This window comes from Octodon degus, unplaced genomic scaffold, assembly GCF_000260255.1.
Source record: "Octodon degus isolate 3935 unplaced genomic scaffold, OctDeg1.0 scaffold00371, whole genome shotgun sequence".
Taxonomy (NCBI): Eukaryota; Metazoa; Chordata; class Mammalia; order Rodentia; family Octodontidae; genus Octodon; species Octodon degus.
Window position 1 is genome coordinate 479,939 of NW_004524947.1, and position 12,990 is coordinate 492,928.

The following is a 12,990-nucleotide window of genomic DNA, read 5'->3' on the forward strand; positions in this document are numbered from 1 at the left end:
AGTCTGATAGGGATTGCATTAAACCTGTACAGCAATTTTGGGAGTATGGTCATCTTCACAATGTTGGTTCTTCCTATCCAGGAGCATGGAACAGATTTCCATTTTCTGATATCCACTATCATCTCTTTTATCAGAGTACTGAAATTGTCCTTGAATAGATCTTTGACTGCTTTAGTTAGATGTATTCCAAGGTATTTCATTTTCCTCATTTCTATTGTGAAAGGTAACATTTCTATAATTTCCCTCTCAGTGTGTTTGTTGTCCGTGTAGAGGAATGCTATTGACTTTTGCATATTAACTATACAACCTGCTATACTACTGAATTTCTGTATTAATTCTAGTAGCTTCTTGGTCGAGTTTTTTGGGTCTTCCAAGTAAAGTATCATGTCATCTACAAATAAAGATAATTTAACTTCTTTGCCTATTATTATTCCTTTTATTTATTTCTCTTGTCTAATTGCTGTAGCTTAGGATTGCAGAACTATATTGCATAGGTGTGGTGATAGAGGACATCCTTGTCTTGTGCCAGATCTAAGAGAAAAAAGATTTCAGTTTTTCTCCATTTAGGATTATGATAACAATTGGGTTGTCATAAATGGCTTTTACCAGATTGAAGTAGAGTCCATCTATTTCAATTTTCTGTAGGACTTTGAACATAAATGAGAGTTGCACTTTGTCAAATGCCTTTTCTGCATCAATGCAGATGATCATGTGGTTTTTAGTTTTTGCTCTATTGACATAGTGCATTACTTTGATAGATTTTCAAATATTGAACCATCCTTGCGTCCCTGGGATGAATCATACCTGTTCATGTTGTATGATCTTCTTGATGATACGCTGTATTCTATTTGGTAGCATTTTATTGAGGATTTTGGCATCTATGCTCATGAGGGATATCGGCCTTCAGTTCTCTTTCTTATTTGATTCTTTCCCTGGTTTTGGTATCAGTATAATATGTGCATCCTGAAATCATTTTGAGAGGATTGCTTCTTTTTCAATTTCATGCAAGAGTTTGAGGAGTATAGGGACAACTTCTTCTGTAAATGTCTTGTAAAAATCAGCTGTGAATCCATGCGGACCTGGACTTTTCGTTGTCGCTAGGTTTTTAATTACATCTCGTATTTCATTTTCTGTTACTGGGCTATCAAGAGTGGTTATATCTTTTCAATTCATTTGTGGTAATTTGTACCTTTCTCGGAATCTGTCCATTTCTTCTGTGTCTTCTATTCTGTGAGAGTAAAGATTCTCAAAGTAGCTATTGATAATCTTCTGAATTACCAGTTAGTCTGTGGAAATTACACACTTTTCATTCGTTATTGCTTGTATTTAAAATATTTCTTTCCTCTTCTTGATGAGGTTAGCTAGGGGCTTATCAATTTCATTTAATTCTTCAAAGAACCAGCTTTTTGGTTTTTAAATCCTTTGAATTGTTTTCTTTGTCTCAATTGAATTAATTTCTGCTCTAATCTTTATGATTTCCTCCTGTCTTTGGGCTCTGTGTTTGGTTTGCTCTTCCTTTTATAGTTGTTGAAGGTGCAGCATTAGGGAATTTATTTGTTCCCATTCTGTTTTCCTAATGTGTGAGTTCACAGCTATGAATTTCCCTCTGAGAACTGCTTTCATCGAATCCTAGAAATTACTATATGTTGTGCTTGAATTTTCATTGAATTGTAGATATTGTTGAATTTCTTGTTTAATTTCATGTGTGACCCATTGGTTGCTGAGTAGGGTGTCATTGAATTTCCATATATTTAAAGTTTTTTTTCTGGTTTCTTTGGTCATTTATTTCCTTTTTCATTGCATAATGGTCAGATAATATGCATGGGATAATTTCTGTTTTCTTACATATACTTAAGCATGACCTATGGACCAGTATGTGGTCTATTTTAGAAAATGACCCATGTGCAGCTGAGAAAAATGTGTATTCAGCTGTGTTTGGGTGGAACACTCTGTATACGTCCACCAAGTCCATTTGTTTCAAGCTCTGGTTCAGTTCTGTTATTTCTTTGCTAAGTTTTTGTCTGCTTGACATATCTTTTGGAGATAAGGGAGTGTTAATGTCTCCTGTTAAAATTGCTGTATTGGATTGTAGATTTTTCATGTGCATTGAGATTTGCTTTGTATACTTTCGTGCTTCCATGTTTGGTGCATACATATTTGTGAATGTTACCTCTTCCTCTTGACTTTTTCCTCGAACCAGTATATAGTGGCCTTCTTTATTTCACATGCTCATTGTTGGTTTGAATTTGAGACTCTCTGACAATACGATTGCTACTCTTTCTTTTTTCTGAGGTTCTGGGGCATGCTTTATTGTGTTCCATCCTTTGACTTTCAGCCTCTGAATGTCTTTATGAGTTAAATGTGATTCTTGTATACAGCATATTGTTGGATTTGGTTTCCGAATCCACTGTGCTAGTCTTTTCCTCTTAATTGGTGAATTGAGTCCATTTCCATTGATGGTTATAATTGAGATGTACTGACTTATGTATGACATGTTATTTACCTGTTGTCGTTTTCTCCTCATTTTCCTGTGTTTCTTTGCTTGCCCTAGTTAGTTGGTTGCTTCTGATCTCATTCATGGATTTCTGATCATTTTGGTCCCTCTCTAGAACATCTTTCAGTAGCCTGTGTAGGATTGGCTTTGTCATCACAAAATTCTTTAGCTGTTCTATGTCATGAAAGTATTTCACTTCTCCATCAAAGGTGAAAAAGAGTTTTGCAGTTTATAGCATACTGTGCTGGAATTTGTTTTCATAGAGGATTTGAAGTACTCTGCTCCACGCTCTTCTTTCCTTCATGTTTTGAGAAGAGAAGTCAGCCGTAATTCTGATATAATTTCCTTTGAATGTGATCTTTTTCTGTTCTCTAGTGGCTTTCAGTATATTATTCTTGTTCTGAATTTCTGGCATCTTGACTATTACATTTCTCGGTGTGTTTTTCATTCGGTTGAGGTTACTTGGCGTTCTATATGCTTCAGTTACCTGAATGTCAGAATGTTTTGTCATATTTGGGAAGTTTTCTGCTGTTACTTCTGCCCACAGTTTTTTAAATGTATTTTGTATTGACTCCTTCTTTCTCATTGGTGCCTATTAGTCTCACATTGTTCATCTTTCCATCGTCTTGCAGGCGATGCATTATTTTTTCCTGCATCATATTTGTTTTTAAGAGATCCTTTCTCACCTTTTCCCTAGCTGCACCAGCATCTTCAAGATCTGAAACTCTGTCTTCACTTTCTCTTAAACGGGTTTGCAAGCTTGTTATTGAAATTTTAATTTCCTCTATATCTCTTTGACTCTTCTTCATGCGATCTATTTCTTTCCTGTATTGCTTATTCAAGGAATCTGTCATTTTTCTAATGTCCTCTAATTTTTTATCAATGTCTTCTTTAGAAGCAGTTATATATTCTTTTACTGCAGTGTTTTTTCAATTTGTGTTTCCTCCCTATGTTTCTGAAGATGCTTCTTTACCTCAGATGGTATGAGTTTTGAGAATTCTTTTTTTATTTCAGTAAAGAATTGTGCTCTGAGTTCCTCTGTACCTTTCTGCTGTTGCTTATTTACCATCGACACTATTAATTCATGCATTTGTGCTATTGTCCTCTCTATTTTTTTCTGGGTGGCCATTGGGTTTACTCCATATGTTTCTGCATTTGATTCTTTACTGCAGATGTTATTATTTCAGGGATTTCTTTCTTTTATTTCCAATCTGAATTCCTCTATACCTTTCTGCAGCTCTTTCTTTATTTCAGAAGCCATGTATTATTGCTTTCCCCTGTGATTCCCAATTTGTTCTGTGGTAGTGTCCTCTGCACTTGTTATGGGTGGGCTTGGTTTCTGATGTTTCGTTTTGTTTCTTTTTGTCATTTTGTGTGGCATTGTCTTCTGACCTTTGTTTTATATCTTTGTTGTAGGTATAACCTTAGCAAGTACTGAAGTTCATGCGCAGATTTGGCTTGGGCTAGGACTGGGTCTGTGGTTTCCTGGAACGCGTTTGGGGTGGGGGAGGTGCTGTGGAGTGTTGGGGGGTGTCCCAAGGGGGTGAAAGAGGGTCTCACCTACGCTGCATCTGGGCTGGGACCATTAATAGGTCCTGCCTGGGCAGGGTAGCCTGAATCTCTCCCACACACTCCCAAGATACATTCTTGACAACTGGAGAATTGATTTTCTAGTGACTGAACATAAGTGCATTTTTAACAAAGGAATTGGCTACTTTTCTTTTGTTTGTTTGTTTCTTCCTGCCAAGGACCAAGCTGCACGCCTTGCACTTGCCGGGCCAGTGAGCTATCTCCGCAGCCCAGAAGTGCTTCCTTTTAAGTTCATATGTTTAATATGGCACATTTAAAAATTTAAAAATTATTTTTAATCACTTATTTATTTATTTATTTATTTGTTTGTTTGGTACAGAACATTGCTACACAATTCAGACTCTTATTAATTCTCCTGTGTCAGCTTCGCCAGCACTGGGATTACAGGTATAAGCCACTATTTCTGGTTTTAGTGGCTGGCATGTGTCAATTTTGCACATTTTTAACTGGTAACCTAAACAACTAATATGAATATAACACCATGCAATAAAGAAATCATTGTTGAATTCCTATCACTTTGTTTAGTAAATTTTGTATCATTTCTAATGCTGTTTTTTATTTAAAATAATAATTTAATTTATTTTAATTTATTTAATTTTATTTAAAATAATAATAATAATAATAATAATTATTATTATTATTATTATTTTGAAGTAACCATATTTATGTTTTCACTTCTGCTTCATATTTGGATTCACAGAATATGACCGTAGATGAAATAATTTGTAACACCCTTATGTTTTTTTCCAAAGTAAGGGAGGTTATCATGCATTGCTCCACATGATGATGACACTATTTATATTTATGGGAGATGTGATATGACCACGCTCTTTCTTGCTCCTTTATAAGGACACTATACCAAAAAATATATCAGAAATGACTTTGGAGAATTCCTTTCTCCTCTTCCTAGTTGAGAATAATGAATCAAGTTATTAATAAGATACCAATACGACAATCTTCCAGAAAAATATCTCAATATATTTCCATGCTAATACCAGTTTACACTTAGTCTTCAGACACTAACCTCCTAGGTACTGTTGTTGCAGTTTTCGTAATAAATTAGAGTTTAAAATCTATCATACTGGCTGGGTAGATGGCTTGCCAGTGTAAGCATGCATGGCAAGCATAAAGACCCGGGTTCGATCCCCAATGCCACATGCCATGCTGACTTGGCATGGTAGTGCACGCCTGTAATCCCAGTGTTGGGGAGGCTGATACAGGAGGATCACTATGAGTCTGAACTGCATAGCGAACCCTTGTACCAAATATATATATATATATATATATATATATATATATATTCTGTACCTACCCTTATGCCCTTAAGTTTTCTATGTACTTTCTCCTCCAGAAGACTTAGTGTTTTGTTTCTAATATTTAAGTTTTTGATCCAATTTGATTGTAGTTTTGTGCATGACGACAGGTATTGGTATATTTTAAACCTTCAACATTTCTGTTGTTTTTAATTATAATGTGTTAGAATTTTTTTGAAGGTTGCATAAAACAAAAATATAGACATATTAATGAGATATATGTTCGGTTATATTTTAATTAATTAATTTAGAACTTTTTTTGCAGTACCTGGGATTGAACTCGGGACCTTGCACTTGACAGCCAAGTGCTTATTCTACTGAGCTAGCTCACTGGCTTTCTACAAATTTCTTTAAAATATTTTTATTCATTTATTTGGTACAGGGTCTCTCTGAACAGCTCAGACATCGGGGATGGCACAGCATGGGGTACTATGGATCAAACCAGAGTTCTTGCAATTACTAGGCAAGTGCTTCAACTACCAAGCTGTCTCCGCAGCCACTATATTTTTAGTTAGGGTGATCATATTCCTCTTCAGCATTCTAAATTCTTCAGTAGGCTTACCTAACTGCTTCATGAATGTTAGAATCACCTTTCCTATATAACATGTGTTCAGTGTACTTCCAATGGTAATAGATATCATATTGAAAGTCCTAAGGAGTAAATAATTGAAGTTGTTTTGACAGTTTTTCTTTTGTTTTGAAATATCCATTTTAATTTTCTCAAGAATGTTTTTCATGAACTACATGTTAAGAGTAAATTTATATACTATATAGGGCAAGTCATGGAAAGTGGTATCTCAGTTAATGAATTTAATTCATTGCTTGTTTCTGGAAAAGTTTGCCACATTCACCTTTGTTCAGGAAGACAGCTCTGTTTATTTGTCATTCAATGCAGAATTTTCAAATGAAACACAATTTTGTGAAAAGCTTCTGTTGATGAACCAAATTATTTGCAAGGGAAAATTTGTGAACAAAGATAGCACTGCAATTGTATTTCATCATTCATGTGTCAAGAAATGCATTTATTCAACTTCTGGGATTTTCTGAGGGCAGTGGTTCTGTATTTCACAGAGGTCATTGTTGAGTCTTTCAATATGTCATTAGCAGAACTAGTGAAGTATGTTTATATTTATTCTTATGGATAGAAATGGGCCCCATTTTGAACTTAAGAAAATGTAGTCTTTGTGTGGCTATTACCAGCAAGCAGTTTTCAATTTTTGTGGCATGAAACTGACAGTTTATGATTTTCACAGCTGCCTCTGTGCACCAAACATTGTCCTTTCTACTGCAGGTTGCCATGCCTACCTAAATTCCCCATTGACCCACAAAATCAACTGCCTAGGATCAAGTCCAATATCTATTCAATGAAGTGTGCACCTTCAAGGAGGTGTAGATGAAACCTCTACACCATAAAACAGTGTCACAGCCCCAGACTGAGGGCGTTCCAGCTCGGAGTCCTGCTACTCCTATGGAGTGGCTCTTTGCCATCTGCTATTGCAATACCTTTATAGTAAGTTACTTATATTTTGTACTGGTCCTTTGTTCTGTCTCCTTATCCTATTTCTACATCAGAGAAAAGAAAAGTCTAATGCAGAGGGTTAGACTGTTGATGGACACTAGATGCCAGACCAAATAATTATAACATTCTTATGGTCAATGTTGCTATAGCACACACAATACTTTATTTTTTCAACTATCTTGTTTGAATGTAATTTGTCTTTCATCTGTACACAAAGTTTCAAACACAAGAGAAATCTTCCCTAGGAATAGGTGTTGCATTAGGTCACTGGATATTTGGCAGATAAATCAGGATTAGAAAATTAAAGAGGAATGGGCAGAAGATAAATTTTATTTGATTTTAATGTTAGAGTATGTTTTGCTACTGACTCCATACTATGATTTAGAAGCTATGGTAAACATTGTATTTATCCTAGGTTTCTTATGCTTAATGAAAATCAATCAAGTATAAAATACTTTTTCTTTTCAAAATATCTGCATTAATTTTTAACTTTTATTTTACTTTATTAAGGCATGTCTATAATATGTAATATTTACATGCCTTGTGTGAAACAAATATACACACATAACCAAAACTAATTCCATTTTTAACCATTAGCCCGTCTTCATCCTGAATCTTTTCATCCCCTTTTCTTTGAGAAAGTTCTCTGCATTTCAGATTCTCTATCTTTTATTTTTTCCTCTTTATCATTACTCTACCTTTGTCATGTAAGAGAAACTTAATCATATTTTGCATTGTATGTCCACTTTATTTTAAACTGTTTACTATGATGGTAACAATAGGCTTCAACAGTTATAATTTTTTTTCTATTTAAATAATTGGTTGTCATAATTAGACTGAAAACAATATTATTTAAAAACTATAATTTAGTTGTACATGTTTGTACCTTATTTACTTTACAATTGTATTGGGAAATGTCTATGTACATATAACAGCATGTTTCTTTCCTTCTATAAAATCCCTTTCCTTTACTCTCCTTTCTCTTCCTCTAGTTTCCCAAGTATCATTTTTCATAAGTGTTATTTTTCCTATATTGTTTATTGAGAAACAAATACCAATGAAACAGTTTTCAAAACTGATTAATAGGAGAGTTTTAATAAATACATTATAAATTCCTATCCTCTCAGTGTTTATCCATAGTACAAGATGCAGGTAGGATGTCCTGTCCAGATGCTATTACTAAAAACCTTTCTTCTCATTGAATTAAGCGAAAGTAGCTGTATACATTTCCTAACTATTCTGCATGTGCAGACACAAAACAGTCCTTCCTTTGCACACCCTTTTATTTTTCAGTCCAGTCAGAGATATATATTCCATTGGCATCTAAATACTATAGGTGCAGGAAAGCTTCCTGCTACCCTGTGCTGGCAGGACCTACTACAGTTCCCAGCCAAGGCGCAGCATGGGTGAGACCCTCTTCCACCGTCTTGGGAAGCCCGCCACCACTCCGCAGCAACTTCCCCAAACTGCCTGCCATGTAGGAATTTCTGCCGCTTTCCGGGAACACCCAGAAATAGTCCTAGCCCAGATCCAGTGAGTGTGTGGAAGAGCTGCCTCTCCCCCCTTCTCCACCTTGTACCCTCCAAGCTCAGATGAGAATTGGCATACAGGCCTGGGGTATAATCATGCACATGCAATCCCTGCAGAGAGTGAAGAGGATAGACCCATCCAGCTAGTCCAAGAGCAGAAAATCTTGCCAGAGGGGCACTACAGGTTCACCCTCAAGGACAGTGAAAGGAAGGAGCTGAGCACAGCAGCCAGACCCAAGCCAGACACAGCTGGATAACTCCAAACATTGTAGATCTGCACCTGAACTTCAGTACGTGCGAAGGGTATAACCACAGCAAAGATCTACAACAAAGGTCAGAAGACAGTGCTATACAAAATGACGAGAAGGAACAAAAATGCAACCTCAGAACCTAAGCCCACCCATAACAAGTGCAGACGACACTAAAACAGAACAAATTGGGAATCTCACAGCTGAAAGCAATGAAGCAATGGCTTCTGAAATAAAGAAACAGCTGCAGAAAGGTATAGAGGAAATCAGATTGGAAATAAAATAAGAGATGCGTGAATTAATAACATCTGCAGTAAAGAATCAAATGCAGAATCATATAGAGTAAACCCAATGCCCACACAGAACAAATTCAGAGGACACTAACAAGGCTCAAATGCATGAATTAATAGTGTTGATAGTAAATAAGCAATGACAGAAAATTTTAGAGGAACTCAGAGTGCAATTCTCTTCTGAAATAAAAAAAGAATTCTCAGAAATCATAGCATGTGAAGTAAAGAAGCAACTACAGAAACAAAAGGAGGAAAAGCAATGTGAAAAAAGACACTACAGTAAAATAATTTATAATTGCGTCTAAATAAGACATTGATTAAAAAAAATAGAGCCGCTTAGAAAAATGACTGATTCCTTGAATGAGCAATACAGGAAAGAAATAGATCGCATGAAGCAGAGTCAAAGAGATATACAGGAAATTAAAATATCAATCACAAGCTTGCAAAACCGTTTAAGTGAAAGTGAAGACAGAGTTTCAGATCTTGAAGATGCTGGTGCAGCTAGTGAAAAGGTAAGAAAGAATTTCTTAAAAACAAGGAGGATACAGGAAAGAATAATCCATCACCTGCAAGATGATGCAAAGATGAACAATGTGAGAATAACAGGCATCAGTGAGAAACATGGAGTAAATACAAATGACATTTAAAAAAATATGAGCAGAAGAAATAGCAGAAAACTTCCCAAATATGATGAAACACTCTGACATTCAGGTAACTGAAGCATACAGTATGCCAATTAACCTCAACAAAATTAAAAACATACCGAGAAATATAATAATCAAGATCCCAGAAATTCAGCACAAGAATAATCTACCGAAAGCACTAGAGAAAAGAAGTAAATCACATTCAAACAAAAACCCATCAGAAATACGGCTGACTCTGTTCACAAACCATGAAAGCAAAAAGAACATGTAGCAGAGTTCTTCAGGTCCTCTAAGAAAACAAATTCCAGCCCAGACTACTATACTCTGCAATACTCTCTTTCAAGTTTGATGGAGAATTGAAATACTTTCATGACGAATAACAGCTAAAGAATTTCATGATGTCAAAGCCAATCCTACACACGTTACTGAAAGATGTTCTAGAGAGAGACAAAAATGATCCAAACTCCACGAATGTGATCAGAAGAAACTAACAAAACAGGGCAAACAATTAAACACAGAAGAAAAAGGAGTAAACAATAACAGGTAAATAACATGGCAACCATAAGTCAATGCATCTCAATTCTAGCCATCAATGTAAATGGACTCAATTCACCAATAAAGAGAAATAGACTGACACAGTGGATTCGCAAACGAAATCCAACAATATGCCGTATACAAGAAACACATTTAACACAAAAAGATATTAAGAGGCTGAAAGTCAAAGCATGGAACACAATACAGCATGCCTCAGCGTCTCAGAAAAAAGCAGAGGCAGCAATCCTATTCTCAGACTGTCTCAATTTCAAACCAAAAATGATCAAGTAAAATAAAGAAGGCCACAATATAATGGATAGGGGGAAAAATACATGAGGAAGAGGTAACACTCATAAATATGCATGCACCAAACACGGGAGCACCCAACTATATAAAGGAAATCTTAATGAACATGAAAAATCTACTATCCAAAAACACAATTATAACAGGGGACGTTAACACACCCTTATGTCCAAAAGATAGGTCAACCAGACAAAAACTTAGCAAAGAAATAACTGAACTGAACCAGAGCTTGAAACAAATGGATTTGGTGGATATATACAGAGTTTTCCACTGAAACAGAGCTAAACACACATTTTTCTCAGCTGCACATGGGTCATTTTCTAAAATAGACCACATACTTGTCCATAGGTCATGCCTAAGTATATGCAAGAAAACAGAAATTATCCCATGCACATTAACTGACCACAGTGCAATGAAATTGGAAATAAATGACAAAAGAATCCAGAAAAAAATCTGAAATACATGGAAATTAAATGAAACCCTACTCAGCAACCAATGGGTCACAGATGAAATTAAACAAGAATTCAACAATATCTAAAATTCAATGCAAATTCAAACACAACTTATCGTAATTTATGGGATATGATGAAAGCAGTTCTCAGAGGGAAATTCATAGCTGTGAACTCACACATTAGGAAGACAGAATGGGAAAAATAAAGACTTTAATGCTGCACCTTCAACAACTAGAAAAGGAAGAGCAAACCAAACCCAGCGCTCAAAGACAGGAGGAAAGCATAAAGATTAGAGTAGAAATTAATTCAATTGAGATGAAGAAAACAATTCAAAGAACTAAAAAAGCAAAAAGCTGGTTCTTTGAAAGATTAGATAAAATTGATAAGCCCTTAGCTAACCTCATCAAACAGAATAAAGAAACAATTCAACTACAAACAATAAGGAATGAAAAGGGTGTAACTACTGCAGACTCAGTGGAAATTCAGAAGATTATCAATAGCTACTTTGAGAATCTTTACTCTCTCAGAATTGAAGACACCGAAGAAATGAACAGATTCCTAGAAAGGTACACATTATCGCAACTGAATCGACAAGATATAACCACTCTCAATAGCCCAATAACAGCCAATGAAATAGAAGAAGTAATTAAAAACCTACCAGCAAAGAAAAGTCCAGGTCCAGAAGGATTCACAGCTGAATTCTAGAAGACATTTAAAGAAGTTTTCAGTATACTCCTCAAAATCTTCCATGAAATTTAAAAGGAAACAATCCTCCCAAAATCATTCCTGGAGGCAAGTATTATACTGATACCAAAAGCAGCAAAAGACACAACTAAGAAAGAGAAATACAGTCTGATCTCCCTCATGAACATAGATGCCAAAATCCTCAATAAAGTTCTAGCAAATAGAATACAGCAAATCATCAAGAAGATCATACTTCTTGACCAGGTTGGATTCATCCCAGGGATGGAACAATGGTTCAATATTAGAAAATCTATAAATGTGATACACTATTTCAATAGAGCAAAAACTAAAAACCACATGATCATCTGCTTTGATGCAGAAAAGGCATTTGACAAAGTGCAACACTCATTCATGTTCAAAGTCCTTCAGAAAATTGCATTAGATGGCCTCTACTTCAATCTGGTAAAAGCCATTTTAGAAAACCCAACAACTAACATAATCCTAAATGGGGAATAACTGAAATCTTTTACTCTTAGATCTGGTACAAGACAAGGATGTCCTCTATCACCACTCCTATTCAGTATAGATCTGGAATCATTACTTACAGCCACTACACAAGAGAAAGAAATAAAAGGAATAAAAGTAGGCAAAGAAGAAGTTAAATTATCTTTATTTGCAGATGACATGATACTTTTCTTGGAAGAACCAAAAACCTCTACCAAGAAGCTACTCGAATTAATACAGAAATTCAGTGGCATAGAAGGTTATAAAGTCAATAGCATTCCTCTACACAGACAACAAACACACTGAGAGGAAAATTATAGAAACAATACTTTTTATAATATCACCAAGGAAAATGCAATGCCTTGGAATTAATCTACCTAAAGAAGTCAAAGAACTTTTAAAGGAAAATTACAGTACTCTGAAAAAAAAGATCGTAGAAGATTTCAGAAAATGGAAAGATATTCCATGCTCCTGCAGGAAGAACCAACATTGTGAAGAGGGCCATACTCCCCAAATTGCTGTACAGATTTAATGCAATCCCTATAAGACTACCACAGACATACCTCACAAACATAGAGAAATCATTCCTAAAATTTATCTGGAACAGGAAAAGACCTAGAATAGCAAAGGCAATTCTGGGCAATAAAGACAACGCAAGAGTCATTATAATTCCTGAGTTGAAATTATACTATAAGGATACTGTCATAAAATCAGCATGGTACTGGCATCAAAATCCAAATGAGGATCAATGGAATAGATGAGAAGACTCTGAATCTGCTACAAACACAACGAACCACCTTTTCTTTGACAAAGGGGCCAAACATACCCACTGGAAGAAAGATAGCCTCTTTACCAAACGGTGCTGGAAAAACTGGCTCTCTACATG